Genomic DNA, 14,069 nt, shown 5'->3' with positions numbered 1-14,069 from the left:
CATTTTGGATACTAGATCCCTCCAAGGAACTTATCTAGATGTGTGGTGAGAACTTTGAACCCCCAAGGGCTTCACAGAAGTTTATAACGCCCGGGAATGAAAATAAAAAAATCGTATTTTTTCCACAAACATGATCTTTTAGTCCCCATTTTTTTTATTTTCCCAAGGGTAACAGGAGAAATTGGACCCCAAAAGTTGTCCAATTTGTCCTGAGTACGCTGACACCCCATATGTAGGAGAAAACTACTGTATGGGCACACATCGGGGCTCGAAAGGGAAGTAGTGATGTCTTGGAATGCAGACTTTGATGGAATGGTCTGCGGGTGTCATGTTGCCTTTGAAGAGCCCCTAATGTACCTAAACAGTGGAAACCCCCCCCACAAATGACACCATTTTGGAAACTAGACCCCCTAAGGAACTTATCTAGATGTGTGGTGAGCACTTTGAACCCCCAAGGGCTTCACAGAAGTTTATAATGCCCGGGCATGAAAATAAATCGTATTTTTTCCACAAACATGATCAATTAGTCCCCAATTTTTTTATTTTCCCAAGGGTAACAGGAGAAATTGGACCCCAAAAGTTGTTGTCCAATTTGTCCTGAGTATGCTGATACCCCATATGTGGGAGAAAACTACTGTATGGGCACACGTCGGGTCTCGGAAGGGAAGGAGTGACGTTTTGGAATGCAGACTTTGATGGAATGGTCTGCGGGTGTCATGTGCGTTTGGAGAGCCCCTAATGTACCTAAACAGTGGAAACCCCCCAAAAAATGACCCCATTTTGGAAACTAGACCCCCTAAGGAACTTATCTAGATGTGTGGTGAGCACTTTGAACGCCCAAGGGCTTCACAGAAGTTTATAATGCCCGGGCATGAAAATAAAGAAAATCATATTTTTTCCACAAACATGATCAATTAGTCCCCAATTTTTTTATTTTCCCAAGGGTAATAGGAGAAATTGGACCCCAAAAGTTGTTGTCCAATTTGTCCTGAGTACGCTGATAACCCATATGTGGGAGAAAACTACTGTATGGGCACACGTCGAGTCTCGGAAGGGAAGTAGTGACTTTTGGAATGCAGACTTTGATGGAATGGTCTGCGAGTGTCATGTGCGTTTGGAGAGCCCCTGATGTACCTAAACTATTGAAACTCCCCACAAGTGACCCCATTTTGGAGACTAGACCCCCCACGGAACTTATCTAGATGTGTGGTGTGCACTTTGAACCCCCAAGTGCTTCACAGAAGTTTATAACGCCCAGACGTGAAAATAAAAAGATCATTTTTTTTCCACAAAAATTATATTTTTGCCCCCAATTTTTTATTTTCCTAAGGGTAACAGGAGAAATTGGACCCCAAAAGTTGTTTTGCAATTTGTCCTGAGTAGGCTGATACCCCATATGTGGGGGTAAAACACTGTTTGGGCGCATGGCAGAGCTTGGAAAGGAAGGACCACCATTTGACTTTTTCAACTCAGAATTGGCTGGAATTGAGATCAGACGCCATGTTACATTTGGAGAGCACCTGATGTGCCCAAACAGTGGAAACCCCCAATTCTAACTCCGACCCTAACCCCAACACACCCCTAACCCTAATCTCAGCCCTAACCCTAGCCCTAGCCCTGGTCCTAACCCTAGCCCTAACCCTAATGGGAAAATGGAAATAAATACATTTTCTTTTAATTTTAATATTTTTCCCTAACTAAGGGGTGATAACGGGGGGTTGGATTTACTATTTATGGCGGTTTTTATGTTTGGCAGCTGTCATACGCTAAAAGACGCTTTTTATTGTAAAAATAGTTTTTGCATCACCACATATTGAGAGCTATAATTTTTCCGTATTTTGACCCACCGAGTCATGTGAGGTCTTATTTTTTGCGGGACGAGTTGACATTTTTATTGGTACCATTTTCAGGCACGTGACATTTTTTGATCGCTTTTTATTCCGAATTTTGGGACGCAGAATGAACAAAAAGCAGCGTTTCATGAATTTCTTTTGGGGGGGTGCGTTTACACCATTCCGCGTGCGATAAAATTGATAAAGCGGCTTTAGTCTTCCGGTCAGTACGGTTACAGCGATACCTAAATTAGGTCTTTTTTTATGTTTTGTCAGTTTTATGCAATGAAAACTATTTTATATAAAAAATAAATATTTTTGCATCGCTTTATTCTGCGAGCTATAACTTTTTTATTTTTTCGTTGATGATGCTGTATGGCAGCTCGTTTTTTGCGGTTTTTTTTTCATTTCCAAAAAATGAATTTATTGGGGGAATACTTTTTTTTTTCTATTTTTTTTTTTTTAACTTTATTACATTGTCCCAGGTGGGACATCACTGTCCTGTGACGATCTGTCACAGGCAGCGCAGCAGGCTTCCTCGTGCCTGCGCTTTGCAGGCACTGAGGAAGCCGGCTCCCTGCAGGCCCCCGAAGGCCCCCGTCGCCATCTTGGATTCGGGGGCCTGCAGGGAAGGAGCCCCCTGATCGTGTTTGATCGCGGTGTGCAAGGGGATAGCGTGTCGGGGGCAGTCCGTGACCGCCCCTGACACATTGTGCCGGGTGTCAGCTGTGATAATCAGCTGACACCCGGCCGCGATCAGCGGCGCTCACCACGTGGGCACCGCTGATCGCTATGACGTACTATCCCGTCTCTGGGAATTAAGTCCCAGGGCACATGGACGGGATAGTACGTCTCATGGCAGAAAGGGGTTAAATCTTAGAAGATAAATCTACTTTTAGGCTATGTGCCCACGTATGCAGAAAATTTCTGCTTCAAAACCGGACACCTTCCCAGAAAAAGCGCGTTTTATTTCCTTGTGTTTTCCGGGCGTTTTTTGCTTAAAAACCGCACGTTTTTGATGCTTTTTTTCCGCGCGTTTTCTGACTCATAGAAAATAGCAAAAATGCGAACTTTTCCGCAAAATTAATGAGCATGCATCGTTTTTGACTGCTAAGCGTTTTTTGAATGGAAAAAAGCGCATCAATGGGAACAAAAAGTGCGGAATTCATTTAAAATGAATGGGATGCTTCTTTTATAAATTTTTGAAGCATTTTGACCAGGACAAACATGTCAAAAATGCTTAAAAAACGCTTACGTGGGCACACAGCCTTACAGTTTAATCATCTAAGACTCTAGCAAAGCTCAATGCAAAATAATGTAGTTCTAAAATAAGTACCGTAGGTAGTTTATATGTACTACATCAACTAAACATTAAAGAGATATGCATATAGGGTTAAATTGTCCAGAAAGTAAATCATATCATAGGAAGAGAGACAGTAAGTGGGGCAACTTCTGTTATGATGAAAGTAGGAATGTGCAGAATTTGTGAGTCTCTGAAAACCACAGAACTGCTCCTACCTGCCCTGAGCAAACCAGCATCAGTCCAAGAGACTCAGTCATCCCATGAGTCACTGTAGATGTGGAGGGGTGAGTATTCCTTACTGTGGACAATGAATGTGCAAATTGCCTCTTCAGAGAGGAAGAGGACTTGAATTCTATAGCGCCACCTGTTGGTAGTAGCGATCCTACAAGTCACAATCAACCCTTTAACGAGTCTTGTAATATGACTTAGGATAAAAGCCAAATCAGAATCTCAATTTGCAGACACGGTGTTTCGGGCTATTGGCCCTCGTCAGTGCAAAGTATGAGAACTGATTTGGCTAGGTGAGAGGCTGCTGATTTGGCTTTTATCCTGTCATATTACAAGACTCGTTAAAGGGTTGATTGTGACTTGTAGGATCGCTACTACCAACAGGTGGCGCTATAGAGTTCAAGTCCTTCTCCTCTCTGAAGAGGCAATTTACATATTATTTTCCCAGAGGAGCATTACACGGTGAATAAGCCTCCTTACCTTGACAACCCTGTGGACAATGAACAAACATTTCATCCAACTAGGTTTTATGACCAGTTGTAACCTCACAAGCCAAATGGACTGACCTCTAGGCCATTAAAAAGCATTGTCAGTAGGTCAAGCCTTGAGCAGTGAATATGCCCTTTATACCACTCATTTTCCAGCTGTATTGATCCTTTTACTAATAGGGAATATCTGGTATTAGGTAACCTGGTTACCATTATCACATCTTAGACCTACTGTATATTCCTAAATGGCTAAAAGGAAAATGAAATAGGCCACCAATCAAATATGCCTGTATAAAGATTGGCAAACAATTCCATGAAACTGATAATGCTGTTAGATTTGGCCGCCTTGTGGTAAAGAAGTCATGAATCTGTTTCTACATTACAAGGGTGGGGGATCTACAGGCCTGTGTGCAGTCAACTGCAGATTGTTAGATTTCTATGCAGCAGATTTACCAGCCCCCACAAGGGAACATTTTTCACTTGATAGATGAGGTGCTTTTGCTCTGAAACTCTGGAAAACCTACAAAGAGTTATGTGTTCAAGACTTAAGGCAGAATTTAGGAGGCGGGAGAGAAGCCTGGCACATGTTACTGCTCTATGCATATAACACATGTGAAATTTCCTTGCTCTGAACCTATGTATGAGTCTCTAATTAGGAAAACATTTATATGCAATTAAGGTAGATATGAGAGTTAGGAGAGAAATATGAATGTAGAGATAAATATGAGAGAAAGGGAAATATGAAAGTAAAGATAGATAGAAAAACAGACAGACAGAGATTAAGTATGTATATATATATGGATTCATACATACAGTGAAGGAAATAATTACCGTATATACAGTTGTGGCCAAAAGTATTGACAGCCCTGAAATTTTGTCAGATAATACTCAGTTTCTTCCTGAAAATGATTGCAAACACAAATTCTTTGTTATTATTATCTTCATTTAATTTTTCTTAAATGAAAAAGCACAAAAGAGAATGAAGCAAAAAGCAAAACATTGATCATTTCACACAAAACTCCAAAAATGGGCCAGACAAAAGTATTGGCACCCTCAGCCTAATACTTGGTTGCACAACCTTTAGCCAAAATAACTGCGACCAACCGCTTCCGGTAACCATCAATGAGTTTCTTACAATTCTCTGCTGGAATTTTAGACCATTCTTCTTCGGCAAACTGCTCCAGGTCCCTGATATTTTAAGGGTGCCTTCTCCAAACTGCCATTTTTAGATCTCTCCACAGGTGTTCTATGGGATTCAGGTCTGGACTCATTGCTGGCCACCTTAGAAGTCTCCAGTGCTTTCTCTCAAACCATTTTCTAGTGCTTTTTGAAGTGTGTTTTGGGTTATTGTCCTGCTGGAAGACCTATGACCTCTGAGGGAGACCCATCTTTCTCACACTGGGCCCTACATTATGCTGCAAAATTTATTGGTAGTCTTTTGACTTCATAATGCCATGCACACGGTCAAGCAGTCCAGTGCCAGAGGCAGCAAAGCAACCCCAAAACATCAGGGAACCTCCACCATGTTTGACTGTAGGGACTGTGTTCTTTTCTTTGAATGCCTCTTTTTTTTCTCCTGTAAACTCTATGTTGATGCCTTTGCCCAAAAAGCTCTACTTTTGTCTCATCTGACCAGAGAACATTCTTCCAAAACGATTTAGGCTTCTTCAGGTACGTTTTGGCAAACTCCAGCCTGGCTTTTTTATGTCTCGGGGTAAGAAGTGGGGTCTTCCTGGGTCTCCTACCATACAGTCCCTTTTCATTCAGACGCCGACGGATAGTATTGTTGACACTGTTGTACCCTCGGACTGCAGGGCAGCTTGAACTTGTTTGTATGTTAGTCGAGGTTCTTTATCCAACATCCGCACAATCTTGCGTTGAAATCTCGTCAATTTTTCTTTTCCGTCCACATCTAGGGAGGTTAGCCACAGTGCCATGGGCTTTAAACTTCTTGATGACACTGCGCACGGTAGACACAGGAACATTCAGGTCTTTGGAGATGGACTTGTAGCCTTGAGATTGCTCATGCTTCCTCACAATTTGGTTTCTCAAGTCCTCAGACAGTTCTTTGGTCCTCTTTCTTTTCTCCATGTTCAATGTGGCACACACAAGGACACAGGACAGAGGTTGAGTCAACTTTAATCCATGTCAACTGGCTGCAAGTGTGATTTAGTTATTACCAACACCTGTTAGGTGCCACAGGTAAGTTACAGGTGCTGTTAAATACACAAATTAGAGAAGCATCACATGATTTTTCGAACAGTGCCAATACTTTTGTCCACCCTCTTTTTTATGTTTGGTGTGGAATTATATCCAATTTGGCTTTAGGACAATTCTTTTTGTGTTTTTTCATTTAAGACAAATTAAATGAAGATAATAATAACAAAGAATTTGTGTTTGCAATCATTTTCAGGAAGAAACTGAGTATTATCTGACAGAATTGCAGGGGTGTCAATACTTTTGGTCACAACTATACTCATGTATAAGCCGACCCTCCTAATTTTGCCACAAAAAACTGAGAAAACTTATTGACTTGAGTAAAAGCCTAGGGTGGAAAATGCAGCAGCTACTGGTAAATTTCAGAAATAAAAATAGATACCAATAAAAGTAAAATTAATTGAGATATCAGTAGGTTCAATGTTTTTGAATATCCATATTGAATCACGAGCCCCATATAATGCTTCATACAGTTCATGATGGCCCCATAAGATGCTCCATACAAAATACACCTCATATAATGCTGCACAAAGGTTAACAATGGCTCCATAAGATGCTTCATAGAATAATATGCCCCATATGCTGCTCCATAAAGGTTATGGCCCCATAAAATGCTCCATAGATTATGCCCCCTTAAGATGCTCCATAAAATGCTCCATAGATTATACCTCATAAGATGCTCCATACAATGCTCCATAGATTATGCCCCATTAGATGCTCCATAGATTATGCCCCCATATGCTGCCCCACAAGATGCTTCATAGATTATGCCCCCATATGCTGCCGCAAATAAGATTAAAAAATTACATACTCACTTCTCGTCGCTAGGGGACAGGTGCCAGTGTCCTGAGCAGGCGGGGACACCGGCGCGTTATGGGGACCAGGTGCCGGTGTCACCGCTGGCTCAGGGCCCCGGCATCTCAGATATTCACCTGTCACCATTCCACCGCTGCCGGTCTGTCTTCCGGGTCCTCTGTCAGTGACGTTTAGGCAGCAGAGGGCACAGTATGCACTAACTACGTCACCACGCCCTCTGACCTGAATATCACAGACAGGACGCGGTGGACAGAGGGGCATGCAGCGGTGGACTGGGGACAGGTGAATATTGCATATACTTACCCCCTCCTGGCGCAGTCTCTGCAGCCCTGCTTCTCCCACGGTCTCAGGCTCCTTCATTCAGCTGTCACGTGGTACCGCTCATTAAAGTCATAAATATGCGCATATTCATGACTTTAACGAGCGGTACCACGTGACCACTGAAGGAAGGAGTCTGAGACCATGGGAGAAGCGGGGGGGCTGCAGAGATGCACTAGGGGGGTAAGTATGATCTTACACCCCCACTCCCCTGGCAAATATGACTCGCGTATAAGCCGAGAGGGGGACTTTCAGCCCAAAAAAATGGGCTGAAAATCTCAGCTTATATGCAAGTGCATACAGTATTTGATCCCTTGCTGATTTTGTAAGTTCGCCCACTGACAAAGACATGGACAGTCTATAATTTTAGGTTAATTTTACCATTGAGATATAGAATATAAAAAATAAAATCCAGAAAATCACATTGTATAAATTACATAAATTTATTTGCATTTTGCAGTAAGAAATAAGTATTTGACCCCCTACCAACCATATAGAGTTCTGGCTCCTACAGACCAGTTAGACGCTCCTAATCAACTCGTTACCGGCATTAAAGACAGCTGTCTTACATAGTCACCTTTATAAAAGACTCCTATCCATAGACTCAATCAGTCAGACTCTATCCTCTACAACAGTGGTCCCCAACCTTTCTGACCCTGAGAGCCACATCCAGGTCTGAGAGAGGATCGCGAGCCACTTCCAGCTCTGAGAGAAGATCATGAGTCACATCTAGCTATGAGAGAGGGTCGCGAACCATGTTCAGCTTTGAGAGATGGTCGCAAGCCACATCCAGCTCCCACAGTCCCTCACATTAGTGGCAACCAAAGCCCGTATTATGGGTATAATGACATCCAAAGCTTTTCCACAGAAGCAGTATACCAAAATCCAAGGGTTCCCACAATCCCCTCTTCAGTATTCTTCCATCAAGCACTTCCACCACACTGTTGTATCCAGCTTCAAGCACCTCTTTTATCAGGTAGTATATTCCTGTCTCCAGCACACCATCCGTAAATTATCTCTAAACCCCTAAGACCAGTATATGTGCATCCAAATCTGCTCTTCTGTGCTGGACTACTCACAAAATTCATCATTGCGCTCTTCATAGCTCTTTGCTAGACCTGGAGCTAATGCACAAAGCTAGCAGACAGCTGCAAGGCACAATTCATGAGATTGCGAGCTACATGTAACTCCCGAGCTACAGGTTGGGGATCCCTGGTCTACATGGGCAAGACCAAAGAGCTTTATAAGGATGTCAGGGACAATATCATAGACTGGCACTAAGCTGGAATGGGCTACAAAACCATAAGGCGCTTGGTGAGAAGGAGACAACTGTTGGGGCAATAGTAAGAAAATGAAAGAAATACAAAATAACTGTCAAATTGACATCTATGTGGGGCACCATACAAAATCTCACCTCGTGGAGTATCCTTGATCATAAGGAAGGTGAGAGATCAGCCTAAAACTACACGGGGGGAACTTGTTAATGATCTCAAGGCAGCTGGGACCACAGTCCCCAAGAAAACCATTACGCCGTAAAGGTTTAAAATCCTGCAGTGCTCGCAAGGTCCCCCTTCTCAAGAAGGCACATGTGCAGGCCCATCTGAAGTTTGCCAGTGAACACCTGGATGATTCTGTGAGTGATTGGGAGAAGGTGTTGTGGTCAGATGAGACAAAAATTGAGCTCTTTGGCATTAACTCAAATTGCCGAGTTTGGACGAAGAGAAATGCTGCCTATGACCCAAAGAACACTTTCCCCACTCTCAAACCTGGAGGTGGAAACATTATGTTTTGGGGGTGTTTTTCTGCTTAGGGCATAGGACTACTTCACCGCATCAGTGGGAGAATGGATGTGGAGCCATGTACCATAAAATCATGAGTGACAACCTCCTTCACTCCACTAGGACAGTAAAAATGAGTCGTGGCTGGGGCTTCCAGCAAGACAATGACCCAAAACATACAGCCAAGGCAACAAAGGAGTGGCTCAAAAAAAAGTACTTTAAGGTAATGGAGTGGCCTAGCCAGTCTGCCGACCTTAATCTCATAGAAAATTTATGGAGGGAGTTGAAGCTCAGAGTTGCCAAGCGACAGCTTCAAAATCTTGATAATAATTTAGAGATGATCTGCAAAGAGGAGTGGACCAAAATTCCTCCTGACATGTGCGCAAACCTCATCATCAGCTACAAAAAACGTCTGAATGCTGTGATTGCCAACAAGGGTTTTGCCACCAAGTATTAAGTCTTGTTTGCCTGAGGGATCAAATATTTATTTCTCACTGCAAAATTGAAGTAAATTTATATAATTTATACAATGTGATTTTCTGGATTATATTTTTGATATTCTGTCTCTCAATGTTAAAATTAACCTACCCTTAAAATTATAGACTGTTCATGTCTTTGTCAGTGGACAAACTTACAAAACCAGCAAGGGATCAAATAATTTTTCCTTCACTGTATATAAATGCACTTATGCAGTACATGCATACATAGATCTGATTTGTGAATTGTGTTAGACAAGCTTTCTACCTTGTAATTAAAGGGAATCTGTCAAGGGTATTTTCCCTTATCATGTACTTGGAGAGCTTTATGCTGCAGTCTGTGAAAAAAAAAAAATTACCGCATGTACCCGAGTACAAGCCGACCTGAGTATAAGCCGAGATCCCTAATTTTGCCACAAAAACTGGGAAAACTTATTGACTCGAGTATAACCCGAGGGTGGTGCTGCACAAGGGTTAATGGTGGCCCAAGAAGATGCTCCATAGATAAACACCCCCATAAAATGCTTCTCAAGGGTTAATGGTGGCCCAAGAAGATGCTCCATAGATAAATACCCCCATAAAATGCTTCTCAAGGGTTAATGGTGGCCCAAGAAGATGCTCCATGGATAAATACGGCCCATATATAGCTGCTGCCGCTGCACTTAAAAAAAAAAAAAAGACATATTTACCTCTCGTCGCTGGGGACTTGGTGCCAGTGTCCTGAGCAGGCAGGGACACCGGTGTGCTATGGGGGACAGGTGCCGCTGTCACCTCTGGCTCAGGCCACCGACACTGGCGATATTCACCTGTCCCTGATCCATCGCCGCGTGCCTCTCTGTCTCCCGGGTCTCTGCAGTGACTACGTCATCACGCCCACTGACCTGAATGTCACAGTCAGAGGATGCGGAGGATAGAGTGGCGGTGGAAAGGGGACAGGTGAATATGGCTCCCCCGTCATACTCACCCCCTCCTTGCGCATGGTCTCTGCAGCCCCTGCTTCTTCAATGGTCTGGCGCCCTTGCTCTTCCTGCATTCAGCGGTCACGTGGTGCCGCTCATTAAAGTCATGAATATTCATGACTTTAATGAGCGGTACCACGTGACCGCTGAACGCAGGAAGAGCAAGGGCGCCGAGACCATGGAATAAGCAGGGGGGCTGCAGAGACCGCGCCAGGAGGGGGTGAGTATGATCTCTGACACCCCCGCTACCCCTCCCCCGCCGATCCCCGGTATATGACTCGAATATAAGCCGAGAGGGGGACTTTCAGCCCAAAAAATGGGCTGAAAATCTTGGCTTATGCTTGAGTATATACGTTATGTTTCATCCTACCGTACATGTATCTGAACTAGTACCGGAGCACAATCTCTAGAGTTGATGCAAATTTATTAGGACTGCCCATTCCAGTGGCCACGACAGGGTGTCTGTGGCTGTGGCACAAGACCAGGAATACCGATTCTTGCTAATCAGCATCTCTTCTTTTGATTAGCTGGCCTGGCACTACATCTTAGAAACTAATCAGAAAAAGCCAAACTGTTTGCTCATAAAGATTACACGTCAATGTCAAGTAATAAAATCCTTTATTGAATACGTGGTTGGAATAGGTGGCACTGCAGAAGCAGATGCACAGTGCACACATTTCACGTAAAAAAGTAATGTATACATAAAAAGCGGTAAAATCAAGTAAAAGTGGATAAAGCTGGACCAAAGTAGAAAATAAACAAATATACCAAGCTGTGCAAGTCTGTCTATAAATAGATTCTCATGGCATAAATGTCTATATTAAATGCTCTGAACATGTGAAAAAGGAGTGCAGTATGAATAGATCAGGCGGCTGGTTATAAAGCATTTATTTCACGGCCACTGTGTCAGCCCTATATATTAGGGGGGTCAGTGTGTATATACAAATATGATTATACAAGCATGTGCAAATAGTATATATGTATATCCACATCTATATATGGTCATATGACACAGGTACTGAATACCAAAATGAGACTATGGGACAGCAAAAGCCACTGAAAGTTAGGGGCAAAGCACATATACATATATTTATGTATACATTACTTTTTTACGTGAAGTGTGTGCACTGTGCATCTGTCTTCTGCAGTGCCACCTATTCCAACCATGTATTCAATAAAGGTTTTTACTACTTGACATTTACGTGTACCTCTATGACTAAACAGTTCATCTTTTTCTGATTGGTTTCTCTGTTTAATCTGAATGGTCATTTTCTTATGATGTAAATATATGTCGGCAAATATATTTCTCTGTAGTGATAATTTCAGTGATTGACTTTCCACCTAGAGTACGAAACGTATATAATTTGCCCTGGCCCAGGTTTGCTGTTTGGCGCTACATCATGTACGATGGTGGTCGGTGTGCTGCACCTCTAAGGTCAGGGACTCACGAAGAGGTTCCCCGTGACGTGGCAGCGGGCTTCATTTGATCTGATCAAAATCGCAAACTAAGAACCTCATGTTCAGTTTTGTAAATTTTGGCTTAGCCGCAATAGATCAGTATGTGAGTTTTCAATGGTGCGGTCCTTGTCTTTTTCTACAGTTGTGGTTCGATTTTTTTCACAGGCAATAGCAATATTTAAACCACCTTGACAGGTTCCTTTTAAATATTTTTTTTCTTGCCAGTCTCAGATAGCAGCACAGTGGCTTGAAGTGCGCACAATGCTAAATAAATTTGTCACGTCTTTGCCTGTCTGTGTGCTTTGAGTTGGTGTAGAGTTGCTGTAAAATTCAGGCCATTTTTTAGTGTGAAATATAGTAAATCTGTCAGTCTGTGGGAGGCAGAGTCCCCAACCTCTAAACCTCACCAATCTTTTTAGCTAAAGGAAGCGCAGATCCGCAAAAGTTATAGATGACTGTGCAAGTTTGTCGTGCCATAATTTGCAACTTTTTTGCCTTTTGAAAGGAGCCCACAATTAGCATTTACCCAGCACATCATTTTCTTTTTATGAAAAATTTGGATATTTTATGTCTAATATGCCTTTCTATTACAGCCAAAATATTCTAATTTGGAACAACCTTGTTCTCCTCCAGCCTACAACCTCCAGAATGTTACCATAGGTAACAGATAATTTGGTTAGGGCAGACTTCGGCATACTGTACCAGTGCCATACTGGTAACTCTCATTTACAGAATGGCAGAAGCCGGAGGAAAGATTAAAACATCTCTGCTGTTTTCTGTCTTAATAGCACATACAAGATAAATAGATTGATTATTGTCAGGCTTCAAAGATGTGACTTGAAGCTACAGTGCACTAGGAGTTTCCAATTACCAATTTACAGTAAAGGCGTCCTACTGGGTGGCACTAGGCCAGGAGGTGTCACTGCAGGCTCTTTAAACACAAAATATGATGCTGTGATAAATTTTTCTGCTATGTTTTTGTTTTCTTTAAAACTCTTCCAGGAAGCAAAAGAACACTGAATAGCCTATGTGTCAGAGATGCTTTAGAACTTTGCTGAATTTTTAGCATAAAACAAAAGGTAGTTGTCACTGATAGTAATAATACAAATAATCAATCTACTTCTATGTCATACTTTGTCATGGATACCGTTGTGTGTAAAGTGTTGCTGTCACGGCCGCCACCCCGCTCCCACATACTTACCTTCCTGCTCCAGTGCCGCAGCATCCCTCTGGCCGAGGCTCGCAGTGTCTTTCTTTTGTGCTGACTGGTCCGCTCCTCCTTCCCCCTCCTTGAGCTCCGGCGGTGCCCTGACCCGGAAGCACCGCCGCAGGGGCGTATCTAGGGGGGGCAGCCGGGGCAATTGCCCCGGGCGCAGCTGGCAGGGGGCGCAGTGTGGGCCGCCTAATGCAGCGGTCCAGTGTCCTCCCTGGTGGCTGCAGTCTGCCGCCCCCCCGGCCTGAGAGTCGGCGGTTCTCTGTGTCAGCTGTCAAGCTCACAGCTTGCGCAGAAAAGGTGCGTGTGCCGGCTCCCAGGGAACAATTGTACTGGCGTCTGTATAGACGCCAGTACAATTGCTGCTCTGACCGCTGGGCCAGAGCGACGTCAGCAGCGTGACATGTCATGTGATCACGCTGCTGACGTCACTCCCCGGCGCCCAGAGTGAACGCTCAGCGCTGGTGGTAAGTGTGCTCCAATGTGGAGCTGAAGAAACCACCAAAGAAGGGAGATGGGGTGGTGTTAATGTGTGGCGATGGGGGTTAATATGGGGGGGTTAAAGAGTGGGGATGGGGTTAATGTGTAGTGGGGTTAATGAGTGGAGATGGGGTTAATGTGTAGTGGGGTTAAAGAGTGGGGATGAGGTTAATGTGTGGGGGGTTAATGAGTGGGGATGGGGGTTAATGTGTGGGGATGGGGTTAATGAGTGGGGATAGGGTTAATGTGTAGTGGGGTTAATGAGTGGGGATGGGGGTTACTGTGTGGGGGGTTAAAGAGTGGGGATGGGGGTTATTGTTTGGGGGTTAATGAGTGGGGATGGGGGTTAATGAGTGGGGATGGGGGTTAATGTGTGGGGGTTTAAAGAGTGGGGATGGGGTTAATGTGTGGGGGGTTAATGAGTGGGGATAGGGTTAATGTGTAGTGGGGTTAATGAGTGGGGATGGGGGTTACTGTGGGGGGGGGTTAAAGAGTGGGGATGG

This window comes from Dendrobates tinctorius, unplaced genomic scaffold, assembly GCF_039654945.1.
Source record: "Dendrobates tinctorius isolate UK_male_01 unplaced genomic scaffold, ASM3965494v1 ptg000032l, whole genome shotgun sequence".
Classification (NCBI taxonomy): domain Eukaryota; kingdom Metazoa; phylum Chordata; class Amphibia; order Anura; family Dendrobatidae; genus Dendrobates; species Dendrobates tinctorius.
Note: the sequence above shows the minus strand (reverse complement) of the source record.